Below are 10,019 nucleotides of genomic sequence, written 5' to 3'. Positions count from 1 at the left end.
CACTCACTATTCCCTAGCAGGAGCAGGGTCAGTACCTACTTTTTTGTCTCCAATTTCTGTTATGACAGAGCTTGGTTATACATAAATGTGTATTTTGTCAAGTTACATAAGGATTGCCCTTTCATTGTTCCTTAGAATAAAATGAGAATAGTGTAAGCGAAGAAGAATCATCTGACTTCCCCTGCTGGGCCTTGCGACTCCAACAGTTCATTTATTGTATAAAAGTAACATATATATTATAGCTGTTGCTCTGCAGCTCCCACATGATGATTCATGCTACCAGTTTTTCTGCTATTAATAGTCTACAGAGAGTGCTTAAATTTAGATTGAACTTCATCTCCTAGTCTGTCATGCTGAATAGCGTTTAGAGGAATGAAGCCACAGTCTGTTTGGACAGTGCCTTTTACAGAGAACAGTCCAACTCTTAACATTAAATTACTGAAAATCCTCCTTTTGTTCCTGACCTAAGTGCAAATGGCAGGATTTCAACAGTGTTGGAGACAGGGTTTGCATTTCCCTTAGAGCACAAATCTCGCTTTGACTTTAGCTTGTTTTCCTTGAGCCTAGGTAAAAGCTGAACTCCTCCTATGCTGGGATTGAGCGGTTTGTGAGGAGGCTTCGCTCTTTGACACCAAGCAGCGTCCTTCATTAAGCTGTTAGCCATGGGCATTTCCAGCAGAACCTTGCATGTGTAACTTGGTTAAAGGACACTCTCTTCACAAAATCTAGCTGCTGCCTTTTCTTTTTTCTCCAATGTTGATTTTAAAATTACTAACATTTATTGTTGAACAATGTGACCAAAAATAATTGCTTATATATACACACAAAAGGATTTTTTTATTTAGGTGTATCTCTCATGTTGAAGAATTTCCTAGTGTTTCCGAAGGACCTCAAGTAACCCTGCCTCCATCCCTTCTCTTAGACTAACACAAGTGCCTTTCACTGCTTTTAAGGAGATGCAGGCAGTGTATGTGGGAATGGGATTACGTACAAATTGGAATACATCATTTTAAGTGTCCTGTTGAACAACACTGCGTACGTGTGCTAGTGCAATAGTCAGTTTGATGATGCTTTGCAAAATATGCATGCCTTAAATGTAATTTTTGCATATATCAGATGATTCGGTCTGGTTAGAAAGAAAAGCTTCACCAAAGAGAAGAGCTCCAAAACTGACAGATAGTAATGTCTTTCTTAGACAGAAATAATTTCTCTATTTAAAAAATCATTAATGGTTCCAGATTCTGTTTAAGACAAACTGATGATGATCTTCAGCCCTTCACAGTAAGCCTTAATACACAGGTATGACTTTCCTGCTGCTTACCAGAGTGGCAGGCTGATTTTGGCTACAGTCATTGCAGGAGTCTGCTTTGTGTTTACAGTGGCATCACTGACACGCCCAAGCAGGCTGTCACTCATAGAGTATCAGCAAAGAGAGGGGTGAGTTTCATGACAGGTCTCAAGTTTTTATTTACTTTGCTCTCATCTTTTTGAAGGAAGCATTTCACAGTTTATTCTAGAGAGTCCTTCTAGAGTTTACTAACTTGAGCTCAGTTGCTAAGTCTGAGAAGTGCAAATGGTCTTGTATCACTGCTTTTCAGCTGCCTAATATTCAGGAGTTTGGCTTGTTCAATTAGGACATAGTGTACAGTATGCTACTGCAGCTCCACTTTTTAGGAGTGAAAAAGCCCTTCTTGGCTGTACACAGGAGAATCAGAAACTTAATTTCTTTCCATGCGGTCCTGGGCTTCTTTCAGCTCATAGCCTGAGCCACCTCTAAGCATGTGGCGGTACCTTCCCCGTGGCTGTTGGAGGCTCTTGTTTCCAGGTAGTTTCAGCCTACCTCTTCGTGTAGTCCCTTCTCCAAGTGTATATGGCCACAGCAGTCACAGTAATGCCGTTTTTTCCTTCGTGAGTGACTAAGGAGGGAAAGGAAGTTAGCACTCTCTTTTACTGCTATCCCTCTGTATATTATAAAAACAAATAAAAAAATATAAGAGATTATTGTATTCCTTACTGCCAATTTACTGTCGGTATTGGCCGCTGGTAAGGGAGAGCATAAGTAGAAACATCTACAGGTAAGAACAATACATGTTGAATACGTGCAAGAAGAAATGTGATCTGAAAAACAGTGCAGTTCGGATAGTTAGCAGGGATAATAACATAAAAATAATAAAGCCCAGTTAATTTCTTAATTCAAATGAAAGGCAACAGATGTGTTCAGATCTTACTGTAGTAATCAAACCTATCCTATCCAGCTAAATAGGACATAAAGCAGCAGCTGCTCATTATAAACACATTTGCTTGTGCAGAAGTGAGAAATAAGCATGGAAAAGTAACAGAGGATCTCACTCAGTTGCTCTGGAAGGTGTTAATACTGATATTTAATATCTTGAAACACTGCAGGCTTCCCAGCTGCACAGAGAAAATCAGTAGATGACGATGGGGACCTGATGCACCATCCAAGCTGGAATGACCAGTGAGGGAAGGAACCAGTGGTTTTGGTAGTAGTGTCAGAATGCTTTAATGGAATAAAAAAAAAAAAAAAAAAAAAATTTTCTAAGAAACATTAGAAGCTTGTCAGGGTGCCATTATCAGCCAGCCCTGTGAAAGCACTCCGATATTTGCTTTGGATCTCATATGACTTGATGGTCTAAAAGAAAATCTACATAGTCTATGTCAAATAATCTTAAAACTGATTAGCTGCAAAAATCAAGGAAGAGTTATAACTGGGAGAAGAAACATATAATGAAGCATTTATAGGGTCCTTCAAAGATAAGTTGATCAACATCTGTGGCTCAGGAAACCTATAAGATGATGTGTTGAGGATGGGATGGTTGGAAGAAAGCAGCCTGACAGCTTAATAAAGGGAGCTGACTGCAGAAACTTCGGGTTTAATGTATTCAGGAGCAAAATCAGATTTAGAAACTGCATCCCTGCTCCTTGAATGTATTTTTATTCCCAGCTTTCAATGATTTCAGTGGGAGAGAGTCATTTGGACGACTTTGAGGATCTGAACCAAAGATGCGAGGCAACCTCTACCATATAGGAAACACTGCCCTGGGAAGGAGCAATGCTGAATAGGAGCAGCAAATCCTGGCAAACAGGTAATTGCTACAGCATGGCACTTGCCCCTCTAGTTCCATTACAATTGCACAGCATAAAATTTCATGGAGTATCAGCTAGGAGTGGGAAAATACTGCCTCTTGTAATGGTCTCAGTTTTGCCGTGTACACGAATGTGCCCAGTTCTAGTGTCAGAGTTTCTTAAAAAGCCCTGGCAAACTTCATGTGGGCAGGCAGTATTTCCAAATTCAGCATTATTGGAGCATGTTTTGATGAGGCTCTCAAATGTCTCGTAGTCACCCACTTCGCTTTTTCTCTTGACGTGGCTAGTCAATATATGTTGTTCTTAAAATCTTTACGTGTTACTGTGTGGGAGATTACTCCAGCTTTTTCTGTAACTTCTGGGAAAAATTACTTTTTTTCTCCCTAGAGGATTCCCATGGAGTGTGGAGCAGCGCTCTGGCCTCCACGCTTGTAACTCAGAGCCACGTGGCGGGGCAGCCTGTGCGCCACCCATCTGGGGTGAGAGGGGAGCCCAGCACAGCACAGGGGGTGGGTGCTAGGTTGTTAATGCTGAGATGTTCATAGGTTTTGAGGTTGGTGTGAAGTGGTTGCTTCCAGTTGTGCTGCTGCTTTCCTACTCTTTTGGTACACCAAAAAACTTACAGCATTGCTCATGCTCTGGCTGCCAGAGCAGGCTGGGTGAGCCAGTTGCCTGTGGGTCAAAATGTGGCAGATGTGGCATGAGCAAAGCATCTCTAGAGTTGAGAATCCCAAAATAATAACTTTGCATGGCACAAGCCTCCAAGCTGCAGCAGTCCCCTGTACAGAAGGGCCTAGGCTGCCTGTCATTGCAATGCATTGGGTTTTTTATAGGCTGGGATTTGCCATGGAGTTGGTGGGAAGTGTGGAGTCGTGCTGACGATTTTTCCTGTTTGTAACATCCAACCAATAGGAACGTGTAGATAAATGACTTGCTAAGATGTAAAGTTGAAAAATAGAAATAATAAAAACCTTAGAAGAGAGCCACAAAGAGCGGCGGGTTCAAATTCTTGAGAGGCTCTCTCCCCGCTTCAAAATTGCTGTGACATGAGTCATGGCTGTTCCCCAAGTCTGCTCAAGCAGAGGAACAGGGGATGGCTGGGGACAGGCACAGCCCCGAGGGGCAGGGGCAGGAAACACTACATGCACACTGGTGGGACTTACTCAGTGGGAAGTGGGAATCTTGTGTAAAAGACTTCATATCTTTACTGAGAACCCTTAAACACTTCCAGAGTAGTAAATAGTAATGCACAGGATTTCCTTTCCATTGGTAGTAAAGGACAGTTAAGCAGAGAAGAGAAGAAAGTGCAACTTTCTCTGCTTTTGCAGTCTTTCCAGATTCCTCTGCGTTGCACTACCCTCTGCCACTTGGTATAGCTGTGGGCTTAAACTCACTGGATGGGCTTTCAAGCCTGGAAAGAAGTAGGTGATTAATAGAATGTACGGAGAAAGCCCTCCTCTCCTTGTCTCCTCTCCTTGCCTCCTTTCATTGTATGCACATCAAGCCCGTTTCTGGCCCTTGCAGGTCTCTAAAGACCAGAGCTGGACTTCTCGAAGTAAGTGGCAATCTGTCCTTCAGCCGCTTCTCGAGATGCTGCTCCGGGCTGTCCTTGTCGGTACGGAGTCCACCGGTGCCCCATTACCGCCAGGTAAAGCTGCGGGGCTGCCGGGCGCCGCTCGCTCCGCTGTGGGGAGCTGCTCTGCGGCCGCGGGACGCGCCGGGGCCGCGGCAGAGGCAGGGGCTGGGGCAGGGGCCGTGGCAGGGGCTGTGGCAGGGGCTGTCCCCGCCGCCTCTCCCGCCCCGCGCCGCCCTCCAGGGGGAGCCGGTGTTGCCGGCTCCGCGCCGCCGGGGCTGCCGCGTCCTGCGGCGGAGGGCGCCGCAGGGCGGGAGCGGGAGCGGGGCCGGGGCAGCGCCCGGCGGGCCGGCACCGCCACACGCTTCTCGGGCGCGGCCGGAGCGGCGCGGAGTGGAGCGGCGCCCCGAGAGCAGGTGGGTGATGCCGACATCGCCGCGGTGAGGGGCGGCGGGTGCCCGGTGTGCAAGTTCCCGGGGCGCAGCGGGACCACCCGGCCGGGGCGGGCTGCGGGTCTCGCCCCGCTGCTTCCCCCCGGCCCGCGCGGTGCGGGCGGCCCCAGCGCCCCGCTGGCGCACCCCGAGCACGGCGGGCAGCGGTCCTGCGCCGCGGGCAGCTCAACTCCCCTCGCGTCCCCCGCGGTGTCCCCAGCCCCGCTCCTGCCTCTCCCGCGGCTTTTAAGAAAGTGGCCGCCGCTGCCCTCTCGGTGCTGCCGAATCCCCCGCCCAGGGCGGCTGCGAGTTTTCCTTGCCACCACTTTCCTCTGCCCGGCTCGGATGGTTTTTGCACCGTGGAGCCGGTGCAACCAACTGTCAGTCCCTCGACACACCCCCACGCACCGAGATGTTTCCTCCTCGGATCTTCCTTCAGGTATCAATGCCGGACTTTGCCCCCCTGCACCCAACCCTCCTTCTACCTCTTCAGCTGATATTTGTGCTTGTGCTTAGTCATAAAATAGTGATTCTACAGGAGTACCCTGCATCCTGTAAACTTCTCCATTGTGTTTAATGAAGATCTCCATGCACTTTGCAATCACGCTAAGAGAAAAAGGGCAGGGACTGAATAAATGGCATTAAACCTGCATGCACACTTATCCCTTCCTTGTCCCTGAGCCACCTCATCTGTGTCAAGCGACTGAAACAGTTTTTAGCAGTGTCTTTCTGCCGTCCTTGGGAGTTCTCTAAGCCTTGGGACCCAGTGGGTATGTTAGTGGAGCTGCCACACACAGAGGGGCCTCATAGCTCTGTGCTGGGGGGAGAGGGCAGATGAAGGAAAGGGGAACAGGCTGCAGGGTGCTGGTTGTCTCCAGAGCCGTTGGGAGGATGTGTGAGGCAGCTTTCTGCCTTGACAGACAGCACTCAGGGTGTCCTGCCCTCACCAAGGTGCAGGAGCCCATCCTTGAGCAATGCGTTAGGCAGCAGGTATGTTCTGCTGTGTTTGGAATGTTCTGTGTTCAGCTGGTATGTTCTGTGCTGGATGTGGTGCCTTCACAGGGGATGCTCCTGGGAGGCGTATTTTCTGCATGGTTGTTTGCATTGCCTAAATGTCGCCCAGAAGTTGCTTTAATGCTCTTTTATGCCCTAGTGCAGTATGAGGTTGGGGTGGGTTTTGAGTGCAGAGGTATTGCAGGCTTTGGTAGAGCTTGAAAGTCATAAAGGTGGTCAAGCATCCTCTTCAAAACTGCCTTGGGCAGAGGGCCCAGGGCCCACAGAAGAGACTGTTAACTTAGGGTTAGCTTAGAGAGCAACGTGACTCACATAGTAAATAGCAGTTAATAGAATTGCCCTAACTACTTAAAATTATTTTCCTAAGCAGATGGTCAGCTATTAGATAACTCAAATCTTGGAATGTATTTATTTTTCAGGTTTCTTATGAGGCTCGTGAGCCTCAGACCTGTGTAACTCAAGAACTGTAGCAATTGATGAATTCATTCTTCCGCAGGGGAGAAAGAAAGCATGGCCAGGTCCTGCTCTTAGAGACACCCCAGAACATACTGCCCAAGTGAAATACAAAAGGATTAGATAAAATGAACAATGGGGATGTGAGAAATATTTCAATTTAATTAGATCTGTGGAAGAAATACTTTATTTCGAATTGCAATTAAAAAGTCAATACAAATGCAATCAGATATCACAAAAATACTATGGAAATGAAATCCCATCTAATGTGGCAAATTCATTTAATCCTGAATCAACCAGGAAAACTATGAGCCATCGAATTTGTAGAGAAAACACATGAGTACAAACTGCAAACATGTATGTGTGTACATAAAATAAAAATGACCCGCTCCTGGGTGTGAAAAACTAAAAAAGGCAAGCAGGTCCATTTTAATGCTGCTCATGGGGTAAGATTGGAATTTACACACACAAGTAATCTGTCTCACTTTACAGATGTATTTTTATACATAAAAACCAGAATCGGCATCAGCCTGTGCCAGGTTGTGCCAGATGTCAGCCCAGTGATGATGATGATTGTCTTTCTGTCAGTGGGTGCAAAAGGCACTAAAGATCTGAGCTGAGAAGTCTCCTGACCTGATCTACCAGGTCTCCTCTGTTTGCATTTCTATTTTTGCTGGTATTTTAATAGGATGTTTCCATAAGGGCTGCTGGCACTGTTGAGTTTGGATGTAATCAACTTTTGAAAGCTATTCATCTTTTTTGTTTAATTTTCAATGATAGATTTTATGCAGAGCCATGTGGTTAAGCCGTCTTAAGAACTACTGGGAAAAGCTCAGTACAGCAGGAGATCTGGAGGGACTGTTCTGAATTTTCACCCTTCCTTTCAGCTGTGTTTCTCTGAAGGGTCCTGGAAGGCTGGCTGGGTACATCCCCTTCGGTCTTGAGCCTGGCAGCATTTCCATCTGGTGCGGAGGGAAATCTCCCCCTTTACACTTCCTTTCTGCCAGGGTGACTGATGGCTGTACAATTTCTCATCTCTACAGGATGCTTAAGGCTTCACAGATTTTCCACCAAAGCACTTATTTTCACTATGCTTCAGCTCTTCGCTTTGGTTTGACATTTCCACCCACGTTTTACACGTGAGATGGGACAAGGCATAATGTGGTGAAGCTTTCTCTAAGAGTTCTGTGCATCTGTGAGCGAGGTGTTTTCCATCCAAAGGCTGGTATCAGCATTATCAGCATCTCTCTTGGTGTTCTGCAAAGCTTGTCCTTGTCTTCAGCTTGAACAGATTTCAGCTCTTCTTGTTCATTCTCTCCATCTGATCTGGGTGGTGAATAACTGTCTAGGTCATTCTTTATTGTGCGCTTTCCATCTGAAAATGGAGGTGGGCTATTAAAGCTTTCTCTTTTGTTGGACTCTTAAGTTAAAAACCAAGAGATCTTGAACTATGTCTCAGTGAATCAGGGAGGACTCTCACAAGTCAATGGAGACTTACTCCCTTTCACCAGGGTCTGGTATTTAGGACCAGAAGTCTTGGTTGCCTCATGGATCATGTGCTGGTTTGTATCAGTGCACCTCAACAGCCTTGATGAAGCTACTTGACCACAACAGCACCAGTTCCTCACGTCTCTGCTCACTTTAAAAAGGCGGAGAAAGTTGCCTGCTTAGTGAGATGCTCATGTAGCTGAATATTGAGTGTTGGTCTGTTACAGGTAGAGAACTGACAGTATTCTGCTTTGGGAGGGCAAAAGGATCTGAGCACATTACGTAGAAGGTGGTTCAACCTCTGAAGGCTTCGGTTGCCTCTACAGAGTTGGGAGGTGCCTCCCACCTCCCAGTGGTTGCATCTGTGTCAGGAATAATTATTGGTTGTATTGCACTCTTTTTTTTTCTCCGAAGTAAATCTCTGTTGATCAGAATGGACAGATGGCACATACCACTCTCAGTTATAGAAAGTATCCTCAGGAGGTACTTCGAGGTCATGCAATCCATGCCTCTGCCCAAAGGCAAGATCAGCTATGCTTTTGCCATTCCTGACAGCTATTTTGTGACCCTGCTGCTAAAGACCTACAGTGGAGACTCCTTACTTTCCTAGTGTGCAGGGAACACCCTGATGTCCAGCTTAAACTTCCTTTGCTGTAACTCGCACCTCATCCTGAACACAGTGGGCAACCCCCAGAGAGAGATTTAGAATTATTTAGAATTGCTTCAGCAAAGGGAATTATTTGGTAACTGTGGGTGTATAAAGGTATGATCTCTCACTCTTCAACCTGTATTCTGTAAGGGGTAAATCACACAAAACCTGGCTACCCTGTGCCTGCTGTGGCTGGAGATCAGCAGTAGCATGGGAGGGATGGGGTAGGTAGGCTGGGCTACAGCTCCTTATGATGATGCAACAGCAAAGTTAGAATCAAGTCATTTGGTTAAACACACAGTGATGAGGTCAGGAAAAGAGCTAAAGAGCCACTGAGTGCTTAGGAGAATTCAGAGAAAAACCAAATGCAACAAATGGCTTCTGTAAAACTTGCATTTCAGGGTGATCACTGCTGTCAGGTGAAAGTGTTAACAGTGCTGCATCGTGTGTTTTGAGCGCAAGCGTTGTCCCTTCCTGTTCAGGACGCCTGGGGCTTGATATGGGTGCTATAAACAGACCTCCAGTGCTATGTGAGACATCCCAGTGGGGCTGGCAGATAATAGGATAGGACCTGAGGGAGATGCATGCCTTTCTAAAGTGACAGCAGAGGCTCAGGTGATAGCTTAGAGCACTTAAGACCTCACTATTCACTTACATGTAGGCAACTAACACAAACCTTATCAGTGTAGTTTATGACTTGTTCTGGAGAAAGCATTTCATCATCTGGATGAAAGCTTTTCATCACTGGGCGTGTTGGTTGATTATTGAAACCAAAAATTACCAGGTAGCATAAAATACAGTGTATGATATGTGCAAATGCCATTGTAGAAGATACACTAGAGCAGTACAAGAGCCTCTTTGCCCATGAAGTAGCAGGAAATCTAACGCCAGGAGGGCCATGCTTGAAATTTTATGTATGTTTTGGGGCTCTTGATGGTGGGTTTTGTTGTTTGGTTGTTTTTTTAAGTTTTTTTTTTTTTTTGAAAGTTACGTAATTCAAACCCAAATAAAACAAGTTATTTGTTACAATTGCAGCAGTGGAAGACAGGGTTTGAAAAGAAATGACAGCTCCAAGACAAATTGTATTTATCTTAGATGTTAAGTCAGGGGTTGCGTGCAGTAGGTTTTTCACTATCTGACAGATAAAAGAGAAAGATAAAGTTCAGGTGTTACAGAGGGATGTGGAAAGACCTGAAACAGGAATAAAGAATACTTTACACAGCATTTTTAGGGAACGTTTGCAAACAATGCATCTGAGACAATGGAGAAGTTAGCGGGGAGTGAAACTTCTTGCAAGGGATGGTTT

At 45.9% G+C, this 10,019-nt stretch overlaps 1 protein-coding gene across 2 annotated transcripts in view; it reads left to right on the top strand.

Annotated features, from left to right (window-relative positions):
• Nucleotides 1–4,701: 4,701 nt before the first annotated feature.
• The window catches only part of ADORA2A (adenosine A2a receptor), a 29,964-nt gene continuing 24,646 nt past the window's right edge, over nt 4,702–10,019 (top strand). Inside the window, exon 1 of one of the 2 annotated variants that reach the window (XM_030501604.1) lies at nt 4,702–4,753. The gene's annotated coding sequence lies outside the window, so the exon portion shown is untranslated. Of the gene's footprint in view, nt 4,754–4,948; nt 5,095–10,019 lie in introns of those variants that run through there. The other variant, XM_030501602.1, reaches the window with a different exon arrangement.

The sequence above is a fragment of the Strigops habroptila genome, chromosome 11, assembly GCF_004027225.2.
Source record: "Strigops habroptila isolate Jane chromosome 11, bStrHab1.2.pri, whole genome shotgun sequence".
Lineage (NCBI taxonomy): Eukaryota > Metazoa > Chordata > Aves > Psittaciformes > Psittacidae > Strigops > Strigops habroptila.
Note: the sequence above shows the minus strand (reverse complement) of the source record. Positions and strands in the feature narration are given on the sequence as shown.